We start from the raw sequence: 23,442 nt of genomic DNA, 5'->3' as shown, positions 1-23,442 counted from the left end.
AATAAGAGCTCCGGAGACTATCCATCTAAGTGAAGGCATCATAGAGTGCTCCTATCTGGTGGTGTCCCATTTTCAGCTATGCCTTAACTTGAGGTGGAAAATGGGTGAGGCTGCCATAGCAAGTTGAATCCGGAAAAGCCTTCCTGTGACACAGCACCATCCTGGGGTAGATTAACGTGGGTGCAAGTGCCTGGGATTAGGCTAGTGTACACCCAAATGATGAGAAAACACAATTTTATGGTGGGTATCTTCATGGGCAATGGAGATGTGTCACATAGGTACCTTCCAGCCTTCTCCTCTAACAGCTTTGCCCCTCTCTTTTGTTTTGTCTTCATAAGCCAAGTTTAGAGAAAAGGGAGAGGAAGATCTAAAAGCCTTGCTTTGGCTTCCTTCCCTCTGACAATAGAGGCAATGACAAATCTGAGATGCTGCCAGCCCTCCTTCAAGGGCTGGATTGATGTCCCTGCCTCGTGGTTAGACCCAGCTGGGAGAAGGGGAATTAGGCCTTGTCTTTCAATTACTGCTGTTTTGCTCAGGGCCGCACATTGAAGCCTCCCAGCGGAGAAGTCCTTCTTACCGCTTATAATCTCTGGATTGTATTTGAAAATAAAGCTTTTAATTAAAACTGGCATTTCTCAGCTTCCCACTGGCAGCCGACATCTGCCTGCAAAGACGTATCTTTTGTGACACTTGCAGTACAGAAGCCCAGTGTTCAGGAGAGTAAACTAATTCCCCGCTCTCCTGCCATCAGATGAGATGTGAAAGACAAGCTCCTCAACACTTAGGTCCGCTAAAGATCCCACGGCATTTCGCAACAGCAAGGGGGTTAACCCCAGTGACCTGGCTGGATTCCAGCTCAAGTAATCTCCGTCTCAAATCCTCCCCCCTGCAGTTCCTTACGTGACATAATCCCCTTCCCTTCCCGCGCTCTATCATTGCTGGGAGACGTCGATGCAAAGAGTTAAACAGTCGCACAGTTGGCTTGCAGGGGACAACGTTTCATAGGTGGGTCCTTCCACATGCACCCAAAAAGATGATGCGATGGCATCTTTTTTCAACTCCGACGCGTTGCCCCTGATCTGAAGACAAACCTTGCAAAAAATTTCATGCCCAAAGCGATATTTTGGGAGAGTCTTCAGCAGCTGACAGACCATTTCAAATGCTATAACCTAACTATTTCCATAATGCTCTCTGTATTATCTCACTTAATTAGCATTCAAGGATGTAGAGAGACTTAACAATATTGGCAAAGTTCTATGAGGACTTCAATTGCACAGTGATACAATTGAATCCTCTTATGACATCTTTTAAATCTGATGGGAGTCTTTTTGTGTTTTAAGTGAGGATCTTGACATGTAAATTAATTTTATTATGCCTGTTTCTCCAGGGGTCCTGAGGGCAAGGTTTTTTCCTCTGCTCACAGTCATGTATTCTGATGTGGACTAATTGTCTCTCATCCTTCTCCCTGCAGCAGCCCACACTTCAGGCATTTTATGTACCAAATCTGTCATGTGCAGCATAATCCTGGTGAGGGAGAATGGGGAGAGGGCAGACTGAAATGAGTTATTGACAGTATCTCTGATAGTTAAATTAGAGGTCTATGCTGTGAGTTTTACAAGTTTCATGAAGTCCTGGAATTCCATTAACAGAAAAAGAAAACAAAACTAACAAAACAGGTGGGAAATGGTAAGGATTCAACACCAGAAAATAAAAATCAAAATCACTTATCCTCCAGCACTGGCAATCCCAAAGTATTGTATCAAAGTCAAGGAAAAACAATAAGTAGAAAACAAATGTGGCCTCAGGAGTTTGTTCATAAATTTATATGGCAATAGCACTGCGTGTTCTCAAAAGTGAAATAGCCTCAAATAAGATATTAAAACTCAGAATCATCTCTGCTAATGTAACATCTCTATCTGATACAATTGAGATTACCCTGTAGATATTTTATGGTTTTAGCAGCTTTTTCCCTCCCACCATTAAATATTTAATAGTTCTAATTTATCACTTTAATATTGAGTTGTTTTGACTTAGATGCTTGGGCCATGAACTGAATTGCGCAGACGAGAGGAAATTGTTCATGTTTATCAGAGTTACAGACTGAAAAAGAATACAGTGTGCTTACATCTCCAGTGCCTGGTACCACACACAATCCCTTTTATCAAGGGAAAATGCATTCAATACCCCTTCTGTGAACCAGTACCACTGGGCAGCAGCTTTGCTCATTATTATTATTATTATTATTTATACCCCCCAAACAATTAAAACTGCTGTAAGAGGTCCAGGTTTCAGCGTGCCAGCTATCCTACAGACACAAGGAATGGATGGAGCACCTCAAAATCTGAATGGGCACATGGGGAAAAGAGGGAAGGTGCCTCCATATCTCACACCCTGTTCACTGCCCTGTGTGTTGCTGTGTTCTGCTTTGGTGCTAACACACGATACGAGGCAGACAAGGCTAACGAGTGCCCTGTGGTGGGATTTATCTGCTCTGACTTCAGTACCCAAATGTTAGATGTCTACATCTAAGCTAGTCACCCCAGGTTCCCCTTCTAACCAGAGGAAAGCAATGGACCATTCAGAGGACAGCGTATCACATCTTTAAAACAGATGTCTGCAATGGCTCAGATGAGTTTCTCTGCGCAGACATCTATTTCCTCTGTTGTCTTTGTGGTGGAGCATGGAGATACAACGCTCAATCCATTTCTCCAGGCCTTTTTCATTATCTGAGCAAAGATAGCCCATCTGTCTTCTGTATCAGAACAGAGCCTCTGCCAATGACCAAGCTCTGTCTTTCCTGCATGACTCTATAAGCCAGACAAAATTATTAGGAGTCATTCCCACCTTAGTTTTATTGGCCACACTTGTGCAGAAAGGCCCATAATGTCGTTCAGTGTTTTTGCTTAAAATTTCTGTCAATACATTTCAGTAACTTTATGTCTTGATGTTGGTGACTAGTTTGACCATGACTGATTGCCAGCCGGCTGAAGAGGAGCCAGCAGTGTGCCCAGGGGGCCAAGGAGGGCAATGGCATCCTGGCTTGTGTCAGCACTGGCGTGGCCAGCAGGGACAGGGGAGGGATCTGAGCCCTGGGCTGGGCACTGGGGAGGCCGCCCCTCGCTGAGTGGGTTCAGTTTTGGGCCCCTCACCCCAAAAAGGCCATTGAATGACTCGAGCGTGGCCAGAGAAGGGCAACGGAGCTGGGGCAGGGTCTGGAGCACAGGTCTGCTGGGGAGCGGCTGGGGGAACTGGGGGGTTCAGTCTGGAGAAGAGGAGGCTGAGGGGAGACCTCCTGGCCCTCTGCAACTCCCTGCCAGGAGGGGGCAGAGAGGGGGGATGAGTCTCTGGAGCCAAGGCCCCAGCGCCAGGCCCCGAGGGAATGGCCTCAAGCTGCCCAGGGCAGGGTCAGGCTGGCTCTGAGGAAGGATTTCTGTGCAGAAGGGGCTGTTGGGCGTTGGAATGGGCTGCCCAGGGCAGGGGGGAGTCCCCGGGATCCCTGGAGGGGTTGAAGAGTCGGGCTGAGCCAGCGCTGAGGGATCTGGGGGAGTTGGGAACGGTCAGGGTGAGGGTCATGCTTGGGCTGGAGGAGCTGCGAGGGCTTTTCCAACCCAGATGATTCGTGATTTATGGCATTTTTAAACCAGCCAGCTTCACCTCAAAGAACGATGCTGGGGCAGAAGGTCCGTTCTGGACCTCACAGCACACTGAGGAGCAACACCAGAACAGGTGGACTTAGATACACCAGAAGCTGGGGATATGAACTTGTAGCCATTAATGGTCAGTATTAACAGTGCCCAGGAAGAAATGAAAGAATATTATCATCATCATCCCAGGAATACCTAAACCTCTGAAATCAGATTAGAGATATTATTTGAAGCATCAAAAAGAACCACTTTGTGATGCTGTTTAGCAAACTGGCTGAGACTAAAGACTACTTTCACCTTCATTTTCAGAGCAGGTCATCATGAAAACATATAGACATCACCTGGCTGTGAGTGCTGGTGCTAAAAATTGTCTTAGTTACGGTCTTGGTGACTCATAGTCATTCAGACGTGTATCATTAATTGTTAGGTGAACTTGTGGGAGGTCAGCTATGAGTCTGATGTGCCTGTTCAGATCCCAAACCAGCACCTCTAAGGAGCCCTTTAAAACCAACTGCAACAGAGTGAGAAACAACATTTGAACAGTGAAGCAGTATTGTACCTTCTCGGTGTTCTTGGGTCTCTGCATGTCAGTCAATGCACACAGGTAGTGTAAATTGATCCTATCCAGGCAGAGGATCAAATATATAAAGAAAATCAGGAAATCTTGGGAGAAAAGACTTGACCATGTCTTCTGGTGATCCCTCCTACTGAGTGGACAGATCTGCAAAAAGAAAATGTTTGTCCATATTCAAATGTAGCAAAATGTGGCCTGTGGCTTTTTCTGGGCTAATCTTGACCAAAAAAATGTGTCTGGTTTGTGCACCTGTTTTGCTGATTAAGGATACCAACTAAACTCACGCACCAGAGTGAAAAGAGTAGGTGTATCTTACTGGGGATAACCAATGTAACAGTGTAATACAGAAGACATGCAGTAAGAAAAAGCAGAATAATGCACTTAAAGCAAGAAACAGGAAAATACAGCATAATGCATCAAATCATTACTACGTGAGAGGGAGAGAGCAGTGATGAAGGAAGGTCCATCCCCCCTCGCACCCGTTCCCACACCCAGCCCCGCAGGCGCTGGGCAGCCCCGGTTACAGCGAGGGTTTGGGGAACCTTTCCCAGCCAGGGGGGAGCCCCACGCGCTGCGTCCCCCCGTAGCCGAGGCATCCAAAGTCGCTGTGAGCGGGTCCGGCCTTAATACACCAAAAATCAGCCCCCCAGAATAGCTGGCCCCTTTGTTTTGAGGGAAAAATTTCTGGTTTCATTCTCCTGTTGGATTCCACCCAAAGCCTGGCCAGGGCTCAGGGGGAGAAGACCAAGGGAGTTTCTAACAAGGCCAAATATGTGGGTTCTCAGCCTTGAACAAGGCTGAGCAAGGAGAGTTGGATACATTCTCTTAGAATTTCATCCTCACTACTGATTATATTCTGTCTGAGCTGCATCTTTCACTAGCGAGCTTAAATACTTTGTTAATGATTACAGACTAAGTTAGCAGCTTCGGCTTGGGGCCTGTTGTTCAGGCTTCAGTATTTCAATGCTTTAGCACTTTTTACATCAGCGTAGCTGGTTTGTTATAACCCAGCACAATACCTACTAGCACAGTGGTTATCAGTTATAAACTATACAGGATTCATCTGTAGGTCAACTCTGGCTTGGGCCTGTTGTCCAAGCCTTAGCACTTCAACACCTCTCGAAAAGAGTGAGTGAAAGAAAGGAGAATTATATTCTTACAGGCTCTTTTAAAAATCTTACCCTTAAAGTGTTTTGAGGTTGGCGAACAGTAGAAGTGATAGAAGTGGACGTTTCCCCATGGGATCTGATGCTTAGGGCCTTAGCTGTCTGTCAGCGAGGGTCATTTAATTAATTCAGCCCTGTTCTGCTGCCGTCAGGATGTTCTGCATTCAGAGCAGGGCTCTGGCATGGCTGCTCCGTGCATATGCTAGACAACCATTAAAAGATAAGAACTGTAATTCAAATTTGTATAAAGATCTGAATAGACAGGATCCAAGCTGCATGAAAGAAATAAAAGTACAATCAGCATTTGTACTACCAACCAAAATACAGTCATGGGTTCTAAATCTTTCCACAAGCTCAGTCGTCTGTGGATGTAGCACCATTCACTTGTGCAAGTTCCCTGTGATTGACTGGCAGAGAAAATCAGAAAGGAGGACTGTCCTCAGACTGCTTTGTGAGACAGAAAACGAATGTTTGAGCACAAGTTGTCAAATGCCTTGGTTACAAGGGAGTATGAACAAAATGATCTTATATTTCTTCCCATTTCCTTGTAGAAAATCTCTGCATAACTCCCTGCAGAAAAAATGTCCTTACAAGACTGGCCTGAAAAGTTAACTGAGAACTGAAAAAGATCTTAGATCTTACTCACATTTTAGACTTGATATTTTAAAACTGAGTCTTCAGATCCAAACCTCCCAGTGCTCTAGAGTCTGGGCTGAAACTGTAACCTGATAAATGTAATTTTGGCCATCACTAGTAGGCAGCTACAGGCTTTGCACTGACCCGACACCACAGGGTCCCACAGGACGTCTCTGTGCTTGCCGTGCCCTGCGCTGGGTGTCCCTGGGATCACAAGTGTGATCCCCAAGGACCTGCCTGAGCTCAGCGCTGGGGACACCCCCCATGGCCAAGGGCTGCCGCCCCGGGCAGGCCCTGCCCAGCAAACACCAGCCCTTGGTGTGCCCGGGCTGGGCGCTGGGCAGCTCTGCCACTGGGGCTGGGCAACAGGCGGTGGGGAGAGGGGGGGTGAAGGTACCTCCAGGTGGTCCCAAGAGTGAGGAGAAACAGACCCCACCACGGACATCACACTGCTGCCAGGGAAGAGCTTGGGATGGTGTTGACGTGTAACCTTCTCCCTGATTGTGCTTGAGGTAGACTGATCCTGTCACCCCCTGGGATGCAGAGACTCAGGCAGGGTGAGCATCACACCAGAGATAAGGGGTAGAGTCTAGGAAGGCTTTTTTTAAAGAAAAAACTTAAATTGCATTATAGGTGAGATTTTAAAAACATTAATTAAAAAGTTTGGAATATTAGACTTTCAAAATATTAATTGGCTTAACACATTCTTGGCTCCATTTATAGTGTACGTGTAAGGTTTTTTTTTCCCCGTAACAGTAATTTGAAAGGAAAATATGGTATTCTGTTATTCTGGCTATTATGTTAGGGCTGAGATCTCATGAAGCTACTTCTACCCTGCCTATAAGGTCCAGCTCTGAGCTGGCTTTGAGTTTAGCCAGGTACAGATCCAAGGATATCTTAAAGCATCTTTGACTTGGCTTAATCAGTAATATCAGACACTCTTCTTGCTGAGAAAAATTTTTTACTACAGGCAACAACATTATTAAGAAAATGTTCACCACCTGATTTTCCAGCAGGAATTAAACACCTCTCTCACCTCTCTTACATCTCAGCAGCACCCCAGGCTGAATAGATGCAGGAATTTTACTGCCCTTGGGAACAATTTTTCCCTGAGAACAAAACCCAACAAACTATAATTTGGCTGCCAATGTCATCTCCAGCATAATCAAGTATTGACTTAATTAGAAATCCTTTTAAGTGATGCATAGGGAGAAAACCACATTTTTTTTCAAAGTATTCCTCATTTGTAATTATTATTTCACTTGTGAATCTTCCACACTCCATTGAAAATGCCATATGGAAAACAAATTAGTTTGCTACAGTGACTAATGTTTACTGCCACTGCTGCTCTGAAGTTTTGGGCCAAGTTTTTCAATCATCAGTCCTTTCTCTGGCAAAACTGCCAATGAAATTGGGCTGTATGATCAAAGTTTGGGTATAAGTAGAAGCACTATCTAGGAAATCACAGTATGTCCCACCCGGTCACTAAGAGTAATCCTGGAACTTAAGAGCAAACAGTTATTTATTTAAGCAGTTGTCTAAAAATGTTGCATATGCTAATTATGATGGAATTGAGTGCTGCTTTCATTGAGAGAGGGACAATATTTCCCGGCTTCATCTTGTGACTGACTGTGGGGAGCTTCACGATCTGTTATGAGCTTCACAGCCTTGCAAGTCATTTGCACCTTCCTTCAGCTCAGTCTCTCTCCACTTGGAATAATATAATACTTAGTCCTGAAATATGATTTGCTTAATTATACTCTTGTAGTGCACCTGTCGCTCCAGTCTCATATATCTCCCCTTCACTTGGCTGTTCCCTGATCCTCCAGGATAACACTGAGTGCGTTTTTTTCTTGCTGTATTCTTCCCCTTAATTTCACAGAGTGTAGGCATTGCTTTCACCAAATAGTGACTTTCAGGGTTATCCTCCTTTCTTTTTTTGAAGACTGGCCTTAAGTTGGATCCTCTCCCACCTTCTGCTGCTTTCTCAGTGTACTATGTACTGTTTCCAAACAGTCAGTAGTACCAGAAATTAATTTGCTGTGAGTGACTGGCCTTACACCACACACATTTGCTCAGGTAGAAGTCATTGGCTCCCCTTCCAGCCATGTCCAGAAGGTTATCGCAATAACTATAAAAGATGGGATTTCACTTTTCCTTTCAAATGAACACTTGAATTCTGTGGAATTGGAAGGGACCATCTGGATACAAGTGTGTAAAGTCACTGAGAGTTTTTGGCTCCTCCGCTCTGGGAATTTAATGGAAGTTTTGATTAAAGTTTCTATGGCTGAGTCCTGCATGAGCAAGTTCTGTTTCTAACGGCCATATGGAATTCCCACTGGTGAGAGCTCATCTGAAAGATGACAATAGGATCTGTATTAAAAAAAATAACGATTGGTAATGCAGATCAGAAAGAAGGACTTGGCGCGGTGCAGTAAAACACTTACTCATCCAAAGATATGAGCACAAAGTATTGAAGAGTGTGGGAGTTGCTTAGGACTAAGGACTTCAGGGTTTGAACTGTTTGTATCATTATTAGGTATTATTTATTAATAATAATATATCTAATCGTTACTTGGAGGACAGGACAGTTGGCAACAGTAACTCTATTAGCCAAAATTATGAGTGTTTCAAAATACCATCTGTTGATGGTTACCACTAAGCAATGAAAATAGAAACTGAATTTACATACTGGTTGGCTGTGGAGCACCTCCAGGTCTGACTGAGGGTACACTGCTGGGCAAAGACTTTTTGACTGAAAAGAGAATTGCTTCTTGCTGTTCCCATTCATTTCTGTATGGACCACCTGGCTGCTTCTTCTGCAGTGTCCAAGAGACTCCAATACTCTCATCAGCTACTGCATCTCTTTAGTATGTAATCATTTATTTACTATCCCTACATAGAAATATAGGACAAAAGTGTTCCCAATTATCACATGCAACCCCATCATATGGAGTGGAAAGTATCCTGCTACTACTATCTCGGCAATCTTTGAAATCAAAGGAGATATATAAATTTAAGCTTTCCAGCCAGGACTAAAACCCTGCATTAAAAATACAGGACATAACACATCTTTATAACAGAAAACACTGTTAATGTTGCAAAGTGAAGCACTTGAAAATTAGGGAATGCCAGATTGATCGTTGCCATGGAGAAATCCTTGAGAGCATTAATCACCGCCTTGAGAGCTGGGTTTGAATAGTGAGCAGAAAATAAAGCATGGGGCCACACACGGAACCACAATGTGGAAACAAACCATCACACAGGTGCTCATTAAACGAACACCATTCTCCTGCGCACTGAAAGTAGGTGTCCTGCAGAAGGAAACAGTACGGGATCGTGTAACTCTACCATCATGCATATGCACAGAAAATGATCTGGGAGCTCGCCAACATGTCTGAACTTTGAGTGCTTGACTATGTAACGTCATTCTTTAAGGTGACTGTGTTTAAATGCAAACTTTGCATTTGTTTCTCCTAAAACAGAGCTGACAGAAAATACGTTATAGGTCATACTACTTTATTTCAGCCCCGGGTTCCTCATTTACAGTGGCCAGCGGTGTGCCCAGGGGGCCAAGGAGGGCAATGGCATCCTGGCTTGTGTCAGCACTGGCGTGGCCAGCAGGGACAGGGAAGGGATCTGAGCCCTGGGCTCAGCACTGGTGAGGCTGCCCCTCGATTCCTGGGTTCAGTTTTGGGCCCCTCACCCCAAAAAGGCCATTGAATGACTCGAGCGTGGCCAGAGAAGGGCAACGGAGCTGGGGCAGGGTCTGGAGCACAGGTCTGCTGGGGAGCGGCTGGGGGAACTGGGGGGGTTCAGTCTGGAGAAGAGGAGGCTGAGGGGAGACCTCCTGGCCCTCTGCAACTCCCTGCCAGGAGGGGGCAGAGAGGGGGGATGAGTCTCTGGAGCCAAGGAGCCAGCGCCAGGCCCCGAGGGAATGGCCTCAAGCTGCCCAGGGCAGGGTCAGGCTGGCTCTGAGGAAGGATTTCTGTGCAGAAGGGGCTGTTGGGCCTTGGAATGGGCTGCCCAGGGCAGGGGGGAGTCCCCGGGATCCCTGGAGGGGTTGAAGAGTCGGGCTGAGCCAGCGCTGAGGGATCTGGGGGAGTTGGGAACGCTCAGGGGGAGGGTCATGCTTGGGCTGGAGGAGCTTCAAGGGCTTTTCCAACTGAGATGATTCTGGGATTCTGTGAGGGCAATGCTCACACTACAGAACACAGGCTTAAGAGTCTGTAGATTTGGGTCCCTGACAGCCGTGTCTTCTCAGTGAGGCAGGTGAGCTCTGTTATGGGCCTCCAGCTGTGGACTCCTTCAGCTCAAGAGACCTTGTGGAGCACCCAACAGAGCTGGAAACAAAAGCATGGGGTAGGGACAGGATGAGAGTGTGCATCAGACTACATGTCAGGATGCTCCACAGAATGCCCCTCCCCATTGTAAACGCTGAGGATCTCTCAGCTCTGCCATGAGTGTGTGTGTGATCTTGAGTAAGACACTCTCCTGCTCTGTGCCTCACTTTTTCTATCTGTACATAATGGTGCTTAACTTTTCAAATGTCTTTGTCAGCAACGGGCAAAAGGATATTTAAGCTCAGTGTGTTATATGGATGTATTTCTCAATGTTAATTAATACTTTTTCAAATTATAACCTCCATTTTGGATGGCCATCTTTGTTTCTCTCTCCCTGCTTTGTTACCTATTCCTTTCAATCGCTGAAAAAAAATCTCGCTCTTTCACCACCTTTTTATGTGAACATTGTCTGCCCTTTACTCACTACTCAGGTTTAATATTCCCAAATTTTATTAACCAGTTATTTACAAACTGCCAAATCAAACAGATTAGCAAGCAAGACTCAAAATAAGACAAAAGATGCTGTATTAGTCTCTCACTGAGTAAATAATCTGCTTGGGTCATGTATAATTAATCAGTCTGCTATTTCACAGAGGACTCAACCATTCTGGTCCATCCCGGCAAATCATACACTACGCTGTTTTTTGCTACGATTGTCTCTGTTGCACATGCAAGCAGCTGATTGCGTGCTTTCTTCCAGAAAGGAAAAGAGCAAATTTAAGAGAATGACTCAGAAGAAGCTGGAGACGTCGCTGCACAAACCTGACACCACTGGGGTGTATGAGTGGTACATTAGAGATAAAAGCATTCCCCAAGGTGATTAAACATCTGCAGAAACATGGAATGATCAAGCATTCCCCAGTACAGGACCACAACAGATACTACAGAATCATAGAATCACAGAATGGTTTTGGTCGGAAGGGACCTTGAAGACCATCTAGTCCAACCCCACCACCACAGGCAGCGGCACCTTCCACCAGCCCAGGTTGCCCAAAGCCCCGTCCAACCTGGCCCTGAACCCTTCCAGGGAGGGGGCAGCCACAGCTTCTCTGGGCAGCCTGTGCCAGGGCCTCACCCCCTCACAGGGAAGAATTTCTGCCTTAGATCTCACCTAAATCTCCTCTCTTTCAGTTTAAACCCGTTCCCCCTTGTTCTACCCCTACCACCCTGATGATGAGTCCCCCCTTTCCCGCAGCCCCTTTCAGCCCTGGGGGGCTGCTCTAAGGTCTCCCCGGAGCCTTCTCTCCTCCAGCTGAACCCCCCAACTCTCCCAGCCTGTCCTCACAGGGGGGCTCCAGCCCCCCCAGCATCTCCGTGGCCTCCTCTGGCCCCGCTGGAGCAGGTCCGTGTCCTTCTGCTGTTGGTGCCCCAGAGCTGGACCCAGCCCTGCAGGGGGGTCTCCCAGAGCGGAGCAGAGGGGGAGAATCCCCCCCTCGCCCTGTGCCCACCCTGCTCTGGGTGCAGCCCAGGATATTCTTGGCTTCATTCATTGGCTTTTCATGTGCAGAAATATTCATTTTAAGATGTTTTATTAAGAATATGATTAATTAATTATTAATTATATATTAATATATTATCATTATATATTTATTAATAATCTTAATAAGAATCTGATTAAGAAAGTATATAAGCATATGCTTTGCTTTAAGCATGTGGCTAGATCTGTTGATGTAGAAAATGCCATGAATGGCAAATCCATGTGGTCCCTTCCAAGGTTACGCCAAAGAAAGAGACTATCAAAGTTCTTTCCCACTTTAATTCCCATCATCTTTTTTATGCTCTTTTCCTATTTTAAGATCATTCAAGGAAGGGCCAGTATGTGACCGCTGTCCCCTGTCTGTTAAATTCAGTCGTACTCAGCAATGGACCAGAGATCCGGTACTGGCAGCTGCTCACACTGAATGCTCTGGCCTCCGGTGGAAGGAATAATATTTGACAGAAATTGGTGTGACAGGTTGCTTTGAGGCATCTGAGGCTTGGCCAGCTTGGATTTCTGGAAAGCACAGTTCCAGCCTAGAGTGGCTGAGTTTTTTTAACGTAAGGAATGAGATAGCAATAATAGGAAGGGAAGGATCTGGTGTAGTTGGGAACTCTCAATGTTAGGTTAATGGTTGGACTGGATGATCTTCAAGGTCTTTTCCAACCTAAATGATTCTGTGATAATGCAGTTCCCCTAATTACACCCTGTCGTTTCCATACGATGCCCCCAATGATATCTGAACAGATTCCTGACTTTGAAAGCAGTACTAGAGTCTGTTCCTTGCCTTGATCTTCCACGTACCCGTGATATGCAGATCAGTTGATGATTATGAAGTTCTAGGCAGGTACAGGTACAGTCTTTTTAACACCAGCGGAAGTCATTGGATAATCTCCTTTGACCTCCTGCCATGAAGTGTCATTCACTTGCCAAGAACTTCTGCCTGTCTGGAGGAGACCCTGTGCTGGCTCAAGCAGGAGACAGAGGATTTACCTATTCCTTTGGGTTTGTCCCAATTCCTTGCCAATCTATCTTGTAAATTGAATTTCTCTTCTTTTAACACCCATCCTCTGTTACGCCTTCTTCTATTAGATTGAAAAGCTCCAATATTTTCTCTTTGTGAAAGTGCTTAAGCACTATAATCAAATAACCCATCACTCGTCTTTTTGTCAAGACAGAAACCCTGAACTCTCTGACTCACTGTCAAGCTTTATTTTAACCAATGAATCGTTTTCCTGGGCTCTTATCTGCACTGCACCTACCTCTAGAATACTTTTACATTTTTGGGGCAGAATGCCATTACTGGTGTCACTCACACTGTATTCACAGGCAAATCCACCTCCTTAAATTAGTTGCTGTTCTCCTGAATTGCTTCATCTCCTGTTTAATTATTATGGCACTTTAGCAAGTTAGCTGACAGCCTCTTTGAAAATTTACTACTGGAAAAGCAAACAGTGCAAACGGATACCCTGGATGGCAAACAGAGGACTTCTCCCCACTGATTCCCACAGACTATATCTTGTTTAAAGCTACTATAATGAGATAAAAGAAATACAGGCACATTTCAATTAAAGAACTGTGATCTCCCTGGGGAAAACTTTTCAAGAGAATCGTGTAAAGAAACAACCTGACTGTTACTCCATTTTGGTTTTGGATACATGAAATTAAGTTGTCTTGGAGAATAAAGTATTTCTTGCTTTAGGCAATTTGTAGCAAAGTGATGTTGCTCCTTTTTCCTCTAATAAAGCACAGGCCACTGGATTTAACCAAAGGTTTACCCTTCTCCCAGAGTTCAGCCATAAGATTGAGGCTATGAATTTCCCTGTGGAAATGACCTCGGAAAGGTTTCAATGAAGTCACCATCCAGGGCTGCTAAGTATTGCTTTTTCTTTTGAACAGCAAGCTACCAAAGATTACCTTCCAACTCTGAAGAGTTCTGCATGCATCCGACACCATTTCCAAGTTGCATTCTACATTGTTTTTAAGTTTCCTTTATAGCGTATGAGAATGCTGTTTCACACTGTGTTGGACAACATGTTGGACATGCCGGACAAGCTGTACTATAGTAAAAGAAAAAAGTCCCTTTTAGTAACAGTGGAGGTGATGTCCCAGGACGTGGTGACTCCCCTCATGTCTGCAGGAGGGACTGGGGATGGGATTCAGGACAATAGCAGCATAGAAGTAGAAGGATCTCCCTATCTCACTAATAGGCAACAATGCAGGTCACAGTGAAACTTTCATGACAAAAAGGTGAAGACTGTTAATATTTGTACCCAAGCACCCTGAATTTTTTCTGACCCCCTTTGCCATCTTGCCGGGGGATAGTAAAAGACTGCCTCATCCTGTATGACCTCGGAGTTTTTCTCTACGTGCTCCCTCAAGGAGATCCCAGCTTGCATAGTAGAAAAGTAGCTTCTGTTCTAATCTTTCCTCTCTTTCCTTCCTCTTTCATGCTGGCCAGACCTCCGGGCTGGGGCTGAGCTCCTCAGTAATAAAGGGTTCATGTGTCACTTGGGATGTAGCCTTAGAGCTGTCTGGAGAAGCAGGCCCAGGTCCCCATGGACAGCCTATCCCTCCAAGTCTAGACTCTTGAATGTTCCTATGAAGCTCACCACAAACATACTGTTTCCCATTTGACCACTGTGTAGGCCATGATTGATCTTCCTAGGTGTTGAGGAAACACAAATAATAAACAGAAATATCAGGTTATAGTTTTCCAGGGAAGAATTGTACATTTCAGACCCCAAAAAGTTGAGGAAAGGAGGGAGGTGTCTAATGATGCAGTGGAAGAAGTGAATATTAACAGAGATTACTTCAGATCTCTCTTCAGAGCAGCAAGGATAGATAATGATCAAAAAACTGCTTCTAAAAATGCAGCTCCCAGCCCTTGTGACTCAGGCACCAGTGGAGCGAGGCCAGAGAGACTATCAATGCTAAGTCCCCGAGTCCTTGATGCTCTCTGCAGGAGGCACTTGAATGTGTCCAAGATGATGCTACAGCCCAGCCAAGTTTTCTGATGAATAACTCCACAGGGGGCAGAGGCCTGTTGAAGGTCATGAAACATTTCTGCTGACATTGATGTTAAATACTAAATCCTTTTGCTTTTGTACTGAAGCAGCTGGAACCCGGCTATGTGCTGCAGTCCCTGCCACTCGTGTATTTACGAAGGCAACTCCAATGAAGCCAGGCACAGAAGACCACCTCTGACAGGCAACCCCCTGTCTTCAATGATCACCTGAATCCACGGATCTCTTGGTGGATTCTGGTACAATCTGTCTGTTGTAAACCTCTACTAAGCAATTAATTTCTGCAGTCCCTTAGACCTTTCTGTGTATTAAAGAGACAAGTTCTGGAAAAAAACCCAATACACAAAGCAGAAACAAAAAGCTTCCTTCTTTGTATTACCAGAAGCATTGTAATTTGTTAAAAATAGATAAACCTGAATTTTCATTCTTTGTTTTTCACAGGCTTTTAGAATTTGAAGTGAGGTGAAATCCTGCCCCATTTGAAGACTGCTCTGTATGTCCAAACATGTTTGTTTCTTTCAAGAATGTTTGATAGTCTAATTTTTCAACCAGTGACCTTGTTGCATTTATACTATAGCATAGTAAACGTGATTTTTGCCATCAGTAGCAGAAGGCCGTGGGCTTTGCACTCACCCAACACCACAGGGTCCCACAGGACGTCTCTGTGCTTGCCGTGCCCTGCGCTGGGTGTCCCTGGGATCACAAGTGTGATCCCCAAGGACCTGCCTGAGCTCAGCGCTGGGGACACCCCCCATGGCCAAGGGCTGCCGCCCCGGGCAGGCCCTGCCCAGCAAACACCAGCCCTTGGTGTGCCCGGGCTGGGCGCTGGGCAGCTCTGCCACTGGGGCTGGGCAACAGGCGGTGGGGAGAGGGGGGGTGAAGGTACCCCTGGGGGAACCTGAGAGCGAGGAGGAACAGACCTCACCACAGACATCACACTGCTGCCAGGGAAGAGCTCAGGGTGGTGTTGACGTGTAACCTTCTCCCTGATTGTGCTTGAGGTAGACTGATCCTGTCACCCCCTGGGATGCAGAGACTCAGGCAGGGTGAGCATCACACCAGACATAAGTCTAGGAAGGCTTTTTTTTTTTAATAGAAAAAATTAAATTGCATTACTGATGAGACTTGAAAAACATTCATTAGTTCAGACTACTAGACTTGCAATGCTATCTGGGCTAACAATCAATTCTTAGCTCTACTCAAGAGGTGTGTTCTGCTATTGTCCATCACATGAATTTCAGTGTAACAGCATCCTGAGCCTGTCATTACCACAGCCAGGTGATTAGGCTTTTCCTTACAGTTGTTTTCACAGAAAGCAGCATGAATGCAGGCTTGCTGCATGTACCTGGGCTGTCAGGAGGGACCGAGCCCGATTTCTTCAGCACAGACAACAGCTTGACTAACTATGTTAGCAGTGTGAGGCTGTGGGACTGCTTAATTTTAGGTACATAACTGAGATGTCTTCCTTAGCAATGCAGCTGCCCTGGATTGCCTCCGTAATTGATGATGAGTCATCTCTAAAGGTAGTTCAGGTTTTGGGTGCCTGATTGAAGTTTAATTTAGAGTTTAAGACTAGAGGACCAGCCTCTAGAGGGAGATGTGAGCTGTGCTTGGGCCACGACATGTAACAGAAACATCATTCAAAACACGGAGCCTCCAGCCAGTTACAGTGCAACTTTTGTAATGCACCGATCTCCTGCGAGGTCTGAACACCAGCATCTTCCGCCTTCTGTACCAGAGACACCACCTAGAAGTGTAATTCTGTTAGCTAAAAGCAGTAGTAGGCCGTTGTCATAAACCACATGAACCACTTGTGAGACAGACCACAGGCTTGGCACCCTGCGCCTCTGCTGAAATAACTGGAAAAACCCATTTGTAGAAGATATACCAGCCACTTAGAAATGTTCTCAGATGCTCTCCAATTGGAAAAGATATTCCCATGGCCTATAAAACTGTGACTATAACCTAGGTATAGAAACCCTTTCATGTGCCTCATCTGATCTGCCACAGTGGAAAGAATTAATGCAGAGAGCAGTGCGAAAGCAAACCGGAGCCTAACAACCTAACAACTTTACTGTCGAAGTGGGAGTTCAGCTCCTTCTGCAAGACTCCCAGCTGTGTCTGGATTGCAGATGTTCCCCCATAACAAATGTTCTAATAATCTGTTCTACAAATGATAATTTGATTTTTGTTTTCTTTTTTTTTTTTTTTTTTTGCCAGAATATTGGGTTCCATTGAGTAGTACACCTGTGGTGTACTGGAAAGGCAGGGAAATAGTCTTAGCTTATCTCTCCACTGGCTCTGGCTCTTGCTCTTAGGAAGACTCCAGCTCAGAAACTCCTCAGGTGGCACAGGACAGGGGATGTATGTGGCACAGGGCTGGCACCTCTGAAAACCAAACCTGAATTCTGCAAATATTCAACAACTGTCTTTACATGCATAAATGTTTTCAAAGCAGAACCCACTTTTCCTAGCATAGATTCAAGAGGAACCCTTTTCCCGGTCCGCAGGAGACTCTGCCCTCTCCTTAGTTTGGGACTTTACCTTTTCCTTTTGGTGTGCCAGTGATACAGGATGCCAAGAAAATATTTTTGCTGTGCCTTTGTGCTTGCAGGTCTTTTTGCAGTGCTTGGGAATTTCAGACTTATTCAGACAGTCATTGCTTAGAATTGATCAAATCCGGTGTTTCATTTTCAGTTGTTCAATCTGTAAAGAAGGCCAAGTTCATCAGCTGACCAGACAACCAGATAAAACAGGTTTGGGAAAGAATTTTCATTGTTCCAAAGATTTAGTATTCAGATATTATAGAGATGAGTAAATTCTAATTGTGTTTCTAACTCTACATTTAATAAATGGACTATGGAGAAGGAAAAAAAAAAAAAAAAGGGGCTGTGAGCAGCGGGAGGGAAAACAGGAAATGAGACCATGAATCAAATCTGGTCTTGGAGATGACAGTCAGGCTGGCTACAAATTCTGCAGCTCACTTGCTACTGATGGGAACCACACCAGTCAGATAAAAGTATATCAACATAAATAATCACATATTAATATGACATAATATTAATATATTACACTTCGAAGTCCGTAAGTAAATCTGAAGGTCCTGAACTGCACGATACGTGTTAACTAAATTAGCTTTGCAACAGCTTCCTGGGGCTGGTGCTGCAAGGTGTGGAATCCAGGCTGCCCTCTGCGGAAAGTGCAGGGATCCCTGGGTGATATATGCAGCCATAATCCAACGTACAGTGCCTAATGGCCAAGAAAGAAATAAAGATTAATAAAGTATCCCAGCTACTCTAGAACCGATCTCACGGAAGCAGCGGTGGCCTGTGGATAGCACACATCACACGGAGCTGTCTTGGACACCAACTAGAAACCCAGCCCCCCTACTGCAATGGAGGTGATGAGTTGAACTCACCTTCTTCTTTTGCTTAGAAAAATAAGAATAATTCATCATTATTCATTGATCAGGTTGTTAACCTTGATGGCTCAGGAAACAGAATCCCAGAATCATCTGGGTTGGAAAAGCCCTTGAAGCTCCTCCAGCCCCACCATGACCCTCCCCCTGACCGTTCCCAACTCCCCCAGATCCCTCAGCGCTGGCTCAGCCCGACTCTTCAACCCCTCCAGGGATCCCGGGGACTCCCCCCTGCCCTGGGCAGCCCATTCCAACGCCCAACAGCCCCTTCTGCACAGAAATCCTTCCTCAGAGCCAGCCTGACCCTGCCCTGGGCAGCTTGAGGCCATTCCCTCGGGGCCTGGCGCTGGGGCCTTGGCTCCAGAGACTCATCCCCCCTCTCTGCCCCCTCCTGGCAGGGAGTTGCAGAGGGCCAGGAGGTCTCCCCTCAGCCTCCTCTGCTCCAGACTGAACCCCCCCAGTTCCCCCAGCCGCTCCCCAGCAGACCTGTGCTCCAGACCCTGCCCCAGCTCCGTTGCCCTTCTCTGGCCACGCTCGAGTCATTCAATGGCCTTTTTGGGGTGAGGGGCCCAGAACTGAACCCACGCAGCGAGGGGCGGCCTCCCCAGTGCCCAGCACAGGGCTCAGATCCCTTCCCTGTCCCTGCTGGCCACGCCAGTGCTGACACAAGCCAGGATGCCGTTGCCCTCCTTGGCCCCCTGGGCACACTCTGGCTCATTCTCACCCCCCCCAGTCCCTCTCTGACCGGCAGCTCTCCAGCCACTCCTCCCCAGGCCTGTAGCCCTGCTGGGGGTTGTTGTGGCCCAAGGACAGAACCTGGCATTTGGCCTTAGTGAAACTCCTCCAGCTGGCCTCAGCCAAACCATGCAGATAGGACTCTGCCAGCAATATCAGCTGGTAATGACTCCTGCTAGCTGATGCCTCCAAGTAGTTAGTGCCTGAAAGTTGAGGCCTGTAACAATTAGTAATAAGAGAAGCATTTCTTATACCTTATAAGGTTTTGTTGTACCTAATTGTGTATAGCTGGAAATCTCAAAGGGGGAAAATGTTGAGAAATTCTTTCACCAAACAATGATTAACTTTGTAGTTAACAAGGCCTGACTGATTGAAGTGTACAGAGACGATATCCTAACCTTGAGAATAGATACACCCTGGCAGAAATGCTCAAATGAGGCGGATGAGAAAGAACAACTTGGCCAGACAACAGAGTTGGGAAAGATCCAACGAGAAGAAATTGTCCTCAAAAGACTCCAAAAGGGAAAAAGGAGTAGGGGGCTAGGTCCCCAAGCAACCACTGACAACCAGCCAAGACCCTCGTGCATGTGTTGTGTAGTTCTGCAACGCCAGCATTATGTAAATGTAGTAGATAGGCGGGAAGGTGGAGAGTTCTTGGAAAATGTATGAATATTCACATCTATAAGCTATATAAAGGATGAACTTTTGTTTTAGTGTCTGCACGTTAGGTGGAGTGATCCCCCGAGCATCCAGCGCTGCAGTAAAGAATGCCTGCTTTCTAAAACTTAGTCTAAGTCTTAGAGGGTTCCGTTGAGGCCGGATTTATGGTAACAATAACCACTGCCAACGGGGTGCTGCTATGTGGCAAAATTCAGGCACGCTCTTGTCTTGAACTAACGAGAAATAAACACTGGCTGTGAAAAGTGAAACAATGATTGAAGCATTGATTCTGAGATGAGCCGTGCTCCTTTAGCTTCTGTAGGAGGTGAACTGGGATTGAAAGGGCAGGTATTCTGCCCTTTATAGAACTAGGCCTTCAAATATGTTTGCAAAGTTTATTTAGAGGAATGTGATGGCTTAGCTTAATTTGCCCTCCAGTTACAACAGGTACTGAAACTCATGCCAATAGCACCAACAGAAGCAGGATTTGGCACAGCAGAACTGTACAAAAGAGACGTTATTTACTCATGAAATCTCATCTTATGGCAGAACGCACTGTGGACTGTTACATCCAACAGGAAAGAGTAATTTCCAGATTTTGAGAACTTGCAGACTTTGCTATAATGGTCATTGCTGATAAGGAGCAACCCAGGTACTATCAAAGCCCTTCCATGCTGAACATTTCTAAGGAATAGGTGACCATCAAGGGATAACCAGGGAAAATCATACGGTACAACACGCTCACCGTGGCAGTGACCGAGCAAGATGATCCTCTGCAGGATAAAAACTCACAGCAGGTGTGCAATGAGCCTTTATATGTCACCTCACCCATCAAGTGTTTTCATGGCATTTTTTAAGTTCTTGAGACAAGAGTCTGAAATTTAATAGTAACTGGTTCCTGGGCTCGTTAGGATTTATTTGTTTGTGAATGTCTAGTGATGCTGTCCTTCATTACTCTTTGGTTATACTTTATAGCGAACAATTTGAATATTAAGTGGTAGACGAAATATTTCTACCAGAAAGGAGTATGTCCAGTGAAGGACAAACAAGATTGGACAACAGCACTGCTTTTTAACAATGGATACAGCATTTAGCACTTGGCCATAAAACCATGCAGGGTATGTGGAAAAGCACACAGCACCAAGAGAAGGAAATGTTTTTAACCTAAGAAGCTGCTGCCTGTTTTTCAGATACATAATGAAATACCTGAATTTTATCAGTTTGAGATGGATTTTCTGCTTACACAAGTCAGTAACGGGTTCAGATCAAACAAGAATCATCAGCAGTTAATAGTTTTGTATTGATCGCTACATTTTTATTTGTCGTTCTGCTCTTGCATTATCTTTTCCCCTGGTAGAAATGTAATCTCTAGTAACCACTGAAGAGAGCTGATACAGAAGACCAGTGTCCTGCTGCTTTGGCACTGAATGACCTTGGGCATGTCACTTGAGTTTTACGCTGGCTGGAGCGGGACGCAGGTATTTGAGGTAACACACATATCAAAAGCGCCTGGCTTAGCTGCACAGAACTCCTGTAGACTGATTAACACCCCTGAGTAGTAACAAATTATTCAATGCTGAGCTCTGTTTTGATGTTTTGATTACTGCCCCTGCCTGTACTAGTTTAAACAAGGTTTGGGTTTTTCTATGCCACATGGCAGTCAACTCCTTGTACCTCACTGATAGACACTACTCTTAAAATAAGTATATTGTTTATGTGAACATATAAATTGAAGTTATACACAGAACAACTGCTTTTTCTTTTTGCAAATTGCTTGTAAGAGTTGTGAATTAGACATGAGTTTATTTGCCAGTCATTAACGAATTTTTTTTTGGACTGCAAATTTGTTATAGTCTTTTCTAACATTAATTTCTAATACTTTTTTCATCCAGCAATGTCCTTGAAAGAGCTCTCAGATAGGTTTGACAGTCCACAGAGAAAAGCTTCTGACATATAGATAGCTCTGGCCTGCAGCAAACAGTCTTTCATTCCCACCTATTATAGGGGAGCCATAAATTCTGGGGTACCTCAGTCCTGCTCTTTCTACAGTGAGTGAACCTTACAGACATATCAAAATGACCCAAAGCAATTTTGAGATGTAATTCAGCCCATTTGTTCTTTTTCCCCCTCCTGAAATCTATGCATATGTTACAGTGTTCTGTAATTTCAAGTCATACAAAACAATCATAAAACCCCCTGGTAGAAAATAGCTGTTGTTAAAACCTTAACTCCTAAATATAAATCTTTCTGAGAGTATTTTCCAACAGGGGACAAATATATTAGAAGAGCTGCTTCTGATTTGGAGATGGGCATTTTCACAACAGTTACGTCACTGAGTGAATAAATACAATTTGACTCTCTAAAAACATACCCAGTGCAGAAAAAAAGAAAATTCAATACCCTCAGTTTGTTGGTGCTCACACCATATCAAGACAGATAGATGCACAGACCAGTTATTCCCTTAAAAAATACAGTTACCAGGGTGTCGAATTCGTAATAGTGCCCCCTCATAGAAACTTGTTTAACATCTATAAAACCAGGCATAAACATCATGTCATGTACCTCAAGAGAACAGCTCCTATGTCCTTGATATATTTTCAAGCAATTTTTATTTGGTAGTAAAGTGGCTGTCAGCCAATGCTTCAGCAATATCTTAAGCCCCAAGGAAGGCAGATACTGCTGAAATGTTGGCTGATATACACTTTACATCCAAATAAAAATTGCTTGAAAATATATCAAGGACATGTGAGCGGTTCTGTTGATGAAACCAACACGATGTTTGCATCGATTCGGAGAAGTGAAATGAGTCAGATGACACAGCCTGCAATGATCCGTTGTGATCATTGTGTAAACACTTTGGGACAAATTTCTTGTAAAGGGAGTAGAAGGCATCAGTGTCACTTTGGTACAAACGGGCTCTCCTTCCCTGAGGCAAGCAGATGAACGGGCTTAGAAGGGGGATAAAGAGAAAAGTTTCCCAAATATCATGGTTATTATTATTTGTATGTTGCCAGTGTCAAGAATTCCCAGAAGACTGAGGCTCCATTGGGCAAAACAAGCGAAGAGGCCTGATGGTAGAGGACAAAACAATGTATATTCATACAGTCCAGTGTTGTAAAGGTACTTCTCACCTCAGAGAAATTCAAAGATGCGTCTGACACCACTGGCATCCAGAACGCTGTATTTTTTTCTGATATTATACACTAGAGAACACCATTTTCTGCTTTCAGATGTCTTCCCAGCACACGCCTCTGCAATTCTGACCATCAAGCCGGGCGATGGGGATCTACAGGGGGGATTTTCCTCCCAGAACAGCCGCATCCAGATGCAGTTTATATTGTCGGCTGAAAAGAAAATGTATCATGCGTTATTAACATTATTTATCTCTTGGAAAGAAAATTACATGCCCAAAGGGGCTGCGCTAATGGTAATTTTATGCTGTTGTGATGTGGAAAATGGGATGAGGCGGCAGCTCAGGCCCACAGCTCCAGCAGGAGCCCGGAGCCCTCACCCCACACGGCGCCATTAGCGCGGCCTCGCTGAGGGAGGGCAGGAGCCCCCCTCCCGCGCTTACCCCCAGCGGGACACGCAGGGCTGGAGTTGGGGGGGGATCCCGAAAGTCCCCTCAGAGCGGAGCCGAGTCCCGGGTGAACCCCAGCGGCCCGTGAGGGACGACACTTCCCCGTCCTCAGGGCGGCCCCGCGGCCCGCGGGGTGTAAGAACTACATTACCCGGCGGGCACCGCGCGGGAGCGCAGCCCCCG

The 23,442-nt window shown here is 45.4% G+C and overlaps 1 long non-coding RNA gene across 1 annotated transcript; it reads right to left on the bottom strand.

Annotated features, from left to right (window-relative positions):
• Positions 1 to 4,216: 4,216 nt before the first annotated feature.
• Positions 4,217 to 23,385, bottom strand: LOC141958746 (uncharacterized). Its single transcript, XR_012633323.1, has 5 exons — positions 23,254 to 23,385; positions 22,811 to 23,023; positions 17,411 to 17,572; positions 5,400 to 5,586; positions 4,217 to 4,365 (listed from the first exon to the last, which is right to left on the bottom strand). It is a non-coding gene; the product is annotated as an uncharacterized LOC141958746 (long non-coding RNA).
• Between the last annotated feature and the right edge of the window lie 57 nt (positions 23,386 to 23,442).

Source organism: Athene noctua, chromosome 3 (genome assembly GCF_965140245.1).
Source record: "Athene noctua chromosome 3, bAthNoc1.hap1.1, whole genome shotgun sequence".
In the NCBI taxonomy this organism is placed as follows: domain Eukaryota; kingdom Metazoa; phylum Chordata; class Aves; order Strigiformes; family Strigidae; genus Athene; species Athene noctua.
Note: the sequence above shows the minus strand (reverse complement) of the source record. Positions and strands in the feature narration are given on the sequence as shown.